At 43.5% G+C, this 7,729-nt stretch overlaps 1 pseudogene; it reads left to right on the forward strand.

Annotated features, from left to right (window-relative positions):
* Nucleotides 1-2,977: 2,977 nt before the first annotated feature.
* Nucleotides 2,978-4,483, forward strand: LOC142178818 (uncharacterized; annotated as a pseudogene).
* Nucleotides 4,484-7,729: the final 3,246 nt, after the last annotated feature.

Genomic DNA, 7,729 nt, shown 5'->3' on the forward strand with positions numbered 1-7,729 from the left:
TCAGGGAGAGCTCAACAAGGTTGAGACCAAGATGATGGATATTCCAAGGAAGATCGAAGAAGATAAATGAAGGTTTATACCTGCCCCTAACTGGCACTATGAATCCAATCCCATCTATATAGATGTTCCTAGCCACGAGATGATGTGGTTGTCTCTTACTGTTAAGCCATCTTCAACTCTTCTTTCTTTACTCCTTTCCGCATCGGGGCTGATAATTGGATATAATCTCCTTAAATAAAGAAAGGGGCGTATAAATTGGGTTTTTGGCTCGCAATAAAGCTAGGGTCCTCATCAAGCAACTAGTAGTCCTCTCTATCCACCTCTCCAAACACAATATCTTGAGTACCTATGATGGTGACCACATCTGCTGGCATGTGATGTTTGGACGTAGAATCAAGTCCTTGTGAATGGGAAAATCCAGGTGCTCTTATTTTATGACGGTAGGGACGATTACTTCCATTACTGACTAGAAAGACACCAAATTCTCCTTTAGGTGCTTTAACTGTGGTATAGGTAGAAGGAGCTGGTACGGAAAAACCTAATGTATAAGGTTCAAAATGGTGAATTGAGGTAGAGTAGACCGATGATCCTGCAGTCATTTGGCCGATTATTAAAAGAAAAAGGTTGCATCTGCTTTCCCTATTATATAACCGGTCCCATCTCTCTCCAAACATAAAGTGGTAGTTTCCTATCACAGGGCTTTCTATCTATAGATTAAGCCATTACCAAGGAGCTAATTCGTTGAAAACTCAGTTGACTGCTTCTATAGAGAAGGCGGAGCGTCCTTGGCCAAACATTATAGCACATAGGGCTTCGGCGCTACTACAGAGCTTCGCTAACTCGAAGCGCCTCGCTATGTGAATCTAGCTTCTCTAACGCTCGGCTAAGTCTTGAGCCTTCGTGCTGACCGTTCGCTTTCTCAGTAGCAAAAGCGCTTCTCTTTGCCCCTCAACCTTAAGTAGAAGGACATGAAAGAGATTATTAGTTTTCTTACTCCCACTTCCTCATCTGCGCTCATCAAGACAACGTTGCTCTTTAGAAGGTGAAACAACGGTTGAAGCGGACATTTAAAAATGACAGCATCGAAGATATATTTCTATATATACACGGTTATGATTATCTCTGACTGCGTTCCGAAAAAGGCAGCCTACTTGTGGGGCACTGTGTACTTACAACCTCTACGATAAGCAAGTGAATGTGGATGGTGCGTGGCAAACGGTTCATCAAGCCATTTTTTGCCTCAACTCCCTAAATAGGAAGAGGGGTAGTTTACAAATAGGGGTAATTAATTCACACCTGACTATGATAGCCCTCTCGATACCTTATTGGAGCTTTGTAACTAGTGGTCGGTTTCCCATCACGTTAGCCTTTTCCCAGTGCGTGGAGACCCAACTAGGAAGGTATTAGTGCTTTATCATTGGGTCAATAATGCTAATCTCTCTTTTTGTGCTACTCCTAGGGCGGGGAGAAGATAATAAAATGCAAAGCGTTCTCTTGCTTTCCCAACCTGTTGTTTCTAAAGACTGCCCTCTCTCGGCTAGATCTTGGTCCAGCCTACTATGAGGATTCTGTATCTAGCAACCCAACCTATACAAAGGGAATCAAAGCCCCTTGACTAGGTTGGAGCTATAAAGCTTACCTTATATTATTAAAAAGGGAAAGGGCCTTTTCAGCTGGTGCGCAGGAGCACACTTCCATTTTCGCTTTACTAGTAGGGGTCCCGTGATTCCTATGCCGCCGCGTTTCCCGATCATTTTCTTTTAGTGATTCAACCTGAAGCGATAGTTTCTAGCTAGTTCAGTGGATAAGATGGAAACGCTCCAGCTCACTCAAGAATGGGACGGTAGTGGTCTGCCGGCAAGATCGTTTTGATCTTGGACGCAGTACATTGGAATCCTGAAGCACCACCACGAACACTACCGCGCATCCGCCTGCAGTGCTGTAAGGCACCACCCTGTTGTGCCAGTAGCCATCTCCAGTGTGTCAGCTTAGTTATCCCCATCAAACCACTTACTTGATGTCTAGCTTCCCAACTGGTAGACGGTTCCTTTTCCCCCAAATTAATGAAGAAGGGAGATGTAAGTTGATTCTTCCGAAGAATCAGAAGCGAAGCGTTGGGGGGGGGGGACGGAAAAAGAAATGGTTCCAAAAAAAAAAATTGGGGTTCCTAATGCTTCTCCACGCTCAACGAGATGCACCAATGTCGGTATGATTTATTCCTAACCCCATAAGATTTCGAGACGGAGCTTAAACTGAGTCTCGGTTAAGAACGGCGATGATATACGTTTCACACGGCACACAATTCCATGGATAGTTTCATTCGAGATCGTGATGGAGGACATATCTTACGATCATCGACTTTGATCATGCCACTAGGCATTTGATTAAAATATTGCACAATGATTCGAACACTTTGTTGCATCTCTTCGATACGAATACAGTAACGATCATACAGATCTCCTCTGGTACCTACTGGTATGTCATGATCCAGTTGGTCATGAACATCGTAAGGTGCTGCTTTTCGTAAATCTAAGCATACCCCTAATCTTCTTAACGTTACACCACTGAATCCCCAATCCTTTGCTTACTGTGCAGTGACAGTATCAATATCCACTAATTATTGTTTCTAGATATGGTTGTCAGTTGACATCTCTTCTAATTCGTCGATACGAGAAGCAAATTGTTGTGTGAATGAATAAATATCGATACATAAGCCAAGAGGCAGATCTTGTGCCACTCCACCTGGTCATATGAAACTGGCATGCATCCTGGCTCCCGAGACTCTTTCATAGAATTCCAACAATTTATCCCGCTCCTCAAAAGTCCACAGCAACGGAGTTGATGCTCCTACATCCATAGCATGAGTAATTAAAGCAAGTGAATGATTTGAAATTTGAGTTATTTCACGGAATAACACTCATATATATTGAGCTCGTAATGGTACCTTACAATTCAAAAGTCTCTCTACGTTTGAAGAATGAGCGTGGTTTTGGGCCATCATAGAAACATAGATAGGGTCGACGACGGAACGAAGAATTAAACTTTACCACATCTTTTTCGTAGACGTTCACTTGCATCACATACACAAGTGCTCTCTGAACCGTGCAATAAGGTCACCCATAACACGGCTCTCCCACTTGAGTTATCTTAGCCCCAGGCCATGCTATTCAATAATATTGGAAACATGGTAGCGTAAGGTAACGACTAGTATGGAAAGCTGGTCGCCTTTGGAAGTCTTTGCCATTAACCAAAGCGTATTGTTCCCGCAACCACTTTGGTACTTTGTTTATAGGTTTTTTAGGTTATGACATAGAAGGGGGGCTTGTGCTTGAATTGAAGTAGAGCCTTTGGAATATGAGTAGGGTTCCTACGTTGCGCGTTCGTGGAGGAAAATCGAAGGAAGAGAAAAAGGAAGATTGGGTGATTGTGGGGCGAGGAAAAACCTCGAATAGGAGGGGGCAACGCTCTGGATTCTCCCTGCTTGTAGAAATGAATGGATCAAAAAGGGGATTGGTTCTCTATTTCTGGGGGGGAAGGGGGAGTCCATAAGAGAAGATTTCCCTATCGGTAAGGAAGAGGGGAAACAAGTGTTGTCATCTATCTCAAGCAGTTTCCCGAGGCGTTGGAAATCCAAACCGGGTCAGAGAATCACTCTCGCTATTTAGCCCTTTGTTTCGCCAACAAAGAAGTCTTCCTTGATGATTTCTCATTCCTTCCATGCTGAGCTAGCTCTCTTCGCCATTCGATGCATCCGCCTTCCCTTTCTATAACATACCCAGGCACCCTCTTTTCCAATCACTAAGAAAAAAAAATCCCAATCAAAGTCCTATGTAAGTAAAGCTTCATCTGTTATTTTTCTGGCTCCAGGGGAGTTTATTTGACCCATTCCCTAGTCTCCCACATTGCTCAAGTAAGTGTGCGACTCCGTATAAGAACCTCCTTCTCTTCTGCCCACTCTCTGTTCACACGATTCTCAAAGTAGAGGAGGAAGGGTGGGCAGCAGGTACCATGAGCCCTTTGTCCCACAAATCTATCCAGAAGAAAGTGTAGTTCACCGGTTCCACCGGATGCTCCTACTTCTCGGCAAAGATGGTGTGAATGTGCAGTTATGCTTCAGATGCTTCACCATAGAATAGATAGATCCAGTTCCCGTTCTTTTCTGGTGCACTTGCTTTATATCTCTGACACACAAGGAAGGACACAGTGGGAAGGAAGCATCCCTAGCCTCTGTCCGGCCAATCATTTTGCTGGCATCTCGCATTTACGGCCCTATTTGACTGTCGCTCGGGGATGTAGTTATAGATAGGTTAGTCTTAGTGGGTCGTTGGCTCCACCTATTATCTCCTTATATGATATGCTGTTGTCGTTGCCATATTCCATATGTCACTTAGTCATCTCTGCTTCACTGCGGGTCAGCACCTCCGAAAGAAATGGAGGACTTCATTTAGTGACCCCGTGATCGCCCTCTGAACAATCAGAATAAGGTAAAGCTTAAACATACGTTTTGTACTCAATTAATTTCTCAGTCCCTCTAGTCGGGTAGGCGCCGACCATTTTTTCAACCAGATCCCCCCTAAAAAGTCGTATGTGCGGGTTTCCCCGCATGCGACTCACGCCATTCGAGATGGCCTAGTCCAGCATTCATTCGCAAATCCTGTAGTGAAATTGAGACTGCTCAACCTCGAAAGCTAATTCGCATGTAGGCAGTGCTGTTTGTCATACTGTTGACACTATCTATTCATAGAATTTGCTTTATTTCATTTTCTATTTTATATAGGCTCGCTCCCTCTTTTTCTAAGAATTCATACACTTCCCTTTACTCCATAGGGCCTTCTCTAATATGGAAAAGCCTTCCATTTCTGTCAAATGACCCGGCCTTCCCTGTCTCTTCCACTGTCCGTGCTCCCTTGCCTCCCTATGGTATGCTCCCCCGGGGCAGGCCTACCACGCTTCGCGCCTGTGATGTTTTTGCCAGACGGTCTTCTCCAGTAGTGCAATCCTTCCCGCTGGCTGTATGGGCGGGTTGTTCCTTGCTGCTGCATTCTTTTGAACTATTATTTAAAGGAACTAATGTAGTTGAATGGAATAGCAGGCGGGTTACACGTTCCATTATGCCGATATGTGAGATACAGGTGGTGATGATCACCTCGGGGTAGCTAGCGCCCTTGACTAGCACTCCAGAACCTGCCAATGCTCGTGAAAACCTGGGTCGGTCCGTCCACTATTTCTCTGATTCCTGGAATGAGAGTGAGGTTGCTTCTTCAATGTCGTAGTCTTAGTCTAGGAATGGACAAGTAAACTATAGCAAAATCACTGGAAATTTGAGAGATATGAGTGTTAATCATTCTGTCAGCATGATCGAAGAGTGCTTTCCAGAAGATGGAGAAGGAGAGAATGCACTTACAGCCTCTCTCTCATATTCACCTACCAAGGCATGACATAGATAGTAGACAATCAACTCTCTTATAGCCAGTTACTGTAACTGATTGGGAAGAGAGTGCTAGTCTAACTGCCGGTACGTGTATGCTAATAGATAGATGTTCTTCCAGTCCTTGAATAAGAAAGTAGCTTGTTTGTCGTACTGGCTGCTTCATTGAATGTGTCGATCTGCATTCTATATAAGGAGTTCATTTGCATCCTTGTCTGGCAGTTAGCTAAGCGAGAAGCTGTGATCGAGGAAGCCCCACCTAGTAGTACCTCTACTCTACTAGTCCTAGTACTAGATACTAGATAGACAGGCCGATCACCAATGGCATAAGATCTTTCTCTGCTTGTTTAACTCAAGCCAGATAGCAGCAATCACTCAAAATAGTAATATGCGGAACACATACAAGTCCAGATTGAAAGATAAGGAAGGCAAGTCAAAGCGGAAAGAAAGCCTTAGCCAGAGCAGTAGCCAGAGAAGCAAGAGCAGTAAGGCAAAAAGTGGTCTCAAGCATTCCAACTGCATGAATGTCAATCTTATCTATGTCATAGGTTTGATGATTGCTAACGCACACAAAACCAATCTCATAACTATTTTTGCAGGCAGAAGGAAAGAGAAAACGAGCAAAATGAAGTGGAGCGAGGGGGAGGGAGGATCTACTTGGAATTGGCTGTCAGTGAATCCCAAGTATGACATAAATAGAGGAAACAAAATCTCTTACATGCCGAAGGTACATCTGAGACCTTCCGTCCAAGCAACTATGACATAGATAGACAGATGCGAGTGTACTTCAGGAAACTTGTAAGCCTTGCCATTCGGATGAAAGGAATATCATCCTAATGAAAGCCTAATTCTTTCTTTATCAATGTTTGAGATGCCTGGTTTGCCAATTTCCCTAGTTGACAATATGACTTTTATGCCTGGCGGCAGCTCGAATCTTATGTTCTTTAGATGTCCACCTTATCTGCCAGTTGTCTGGCTGTAAAAGGAAGAGGTTAGTTCGCAACTCTGAAAGCCTAAGACAAAGCGAGGAAGGAAGCTACTGAGCAGCAGATAAGGAAGAGATTTAGGCAACTTAATTGACCTACCGGACTCTAAAGAAAGGGTAACAATTATTTGGAAACTAGAAACTTGCCGGTTTCCAAGCGAAACTCGATGCTACTTTAACACAAGGGCCGGTGTCCATCATTGAAAGTGGCATCTCTGTTTGCGCACATTAGAGAAAGTGCTCTGCTAGTGAAATCGGTCCATTGACATCTATTATTGTTTCAACCAAGGCCAAGCACTCTTCTCAAATTTTTGGATGCACTCTCGCTTTAAGTAGTTGAAACCTCTATGTGGAAAAGTTTCTTATTGCGAAGTGAATGGAATTCTAGAAGCTCTCACTCAAACAAGGGCTTCCTCTACTATACTAAACAGAATCGGTGGACATAGAGTATGTCCCCTCCTGACGTTCCCCCAGTGGAGGAACTATAAATCATGATTGTTGCTCCTTATGCCTGGTTCCGCTCAACTCTCCCTTCAGAGCTACTCTTAGCTGAAAGCGGAAGAGGCAGATTACTAACCTACTGGAGTAAGTAGTCTTGTCCGAAAGCCTCATATGAAAAGACAGCTTAAAAGTAACAAGGTTCTGAAAGAAAGACAAGCCTTAAGGCAACTAAAGCTAGGAAGGTAGGTTAAAGTGACTAGTCTTTCTTATCCGAAAGCAAGCAAGACAACAAGGGAGGTTTTAGGCAACTCGCTGGTTTCGAGATGGGTTTCCTTACGGGTGTGTCCACTTGTTTTCCTATTCAAGTTCTGGTTCCAATTTTAGAAAGTTCAGATTCTTATTTCCACTACTTAGCATATAGGGGTTAAAAGATTAAATAGTTCATTTTTCTTAACTTCAGATGAGTTAGGTTCTTCACGCAAAAAAGCCAGGCGAAAAGCGCACACGAAGATTATAAATAATATGTTAAAATCGAATCATCGACAAGATGTTTATCAGAGAGATTTTATTATGGGATACAATCGAAGGGCTCATAAAATAAAAAACTTGAGAAGTAAGGGAATATCGATGGCCTTTGTTGAACAGAGAGAGAACGGACGGCAAGTGACTTTGATCTCATGCTGGCCTTTACTTCAGCTACTAATAAGGGGGTTAGGGTTTGACAAATCAAGACTGGGGCGTCGTTTAGCCGCCTATGTAGTAAGAAAAAACTCTGAGTTTGACGTTGAATAGCCATAGTGAGTTCATCACTAGTGGCATAAGAAGAGGAGGGATATGCGGTGGGGAGAAAGGTAATTTACCTCACTTCTTACAAT

The sequence above is a fragment of the Nicotiana tabacum genome, unplaced genomic scaffold (assembly GCF_000715075.1).
Source record: "Nicotiana tabacum cultivar K326 unplaced genomic scaffold, ASM71507v2 Un00001, whole genome shotgun sequence".
Classification (NCBI taxonomy): Eukaryota; Viridiplantae; Streptophyta; class Magnoliopsida; order Solanales; family Solanaceae; genus Nicotiana; species Nicotiana tabacum.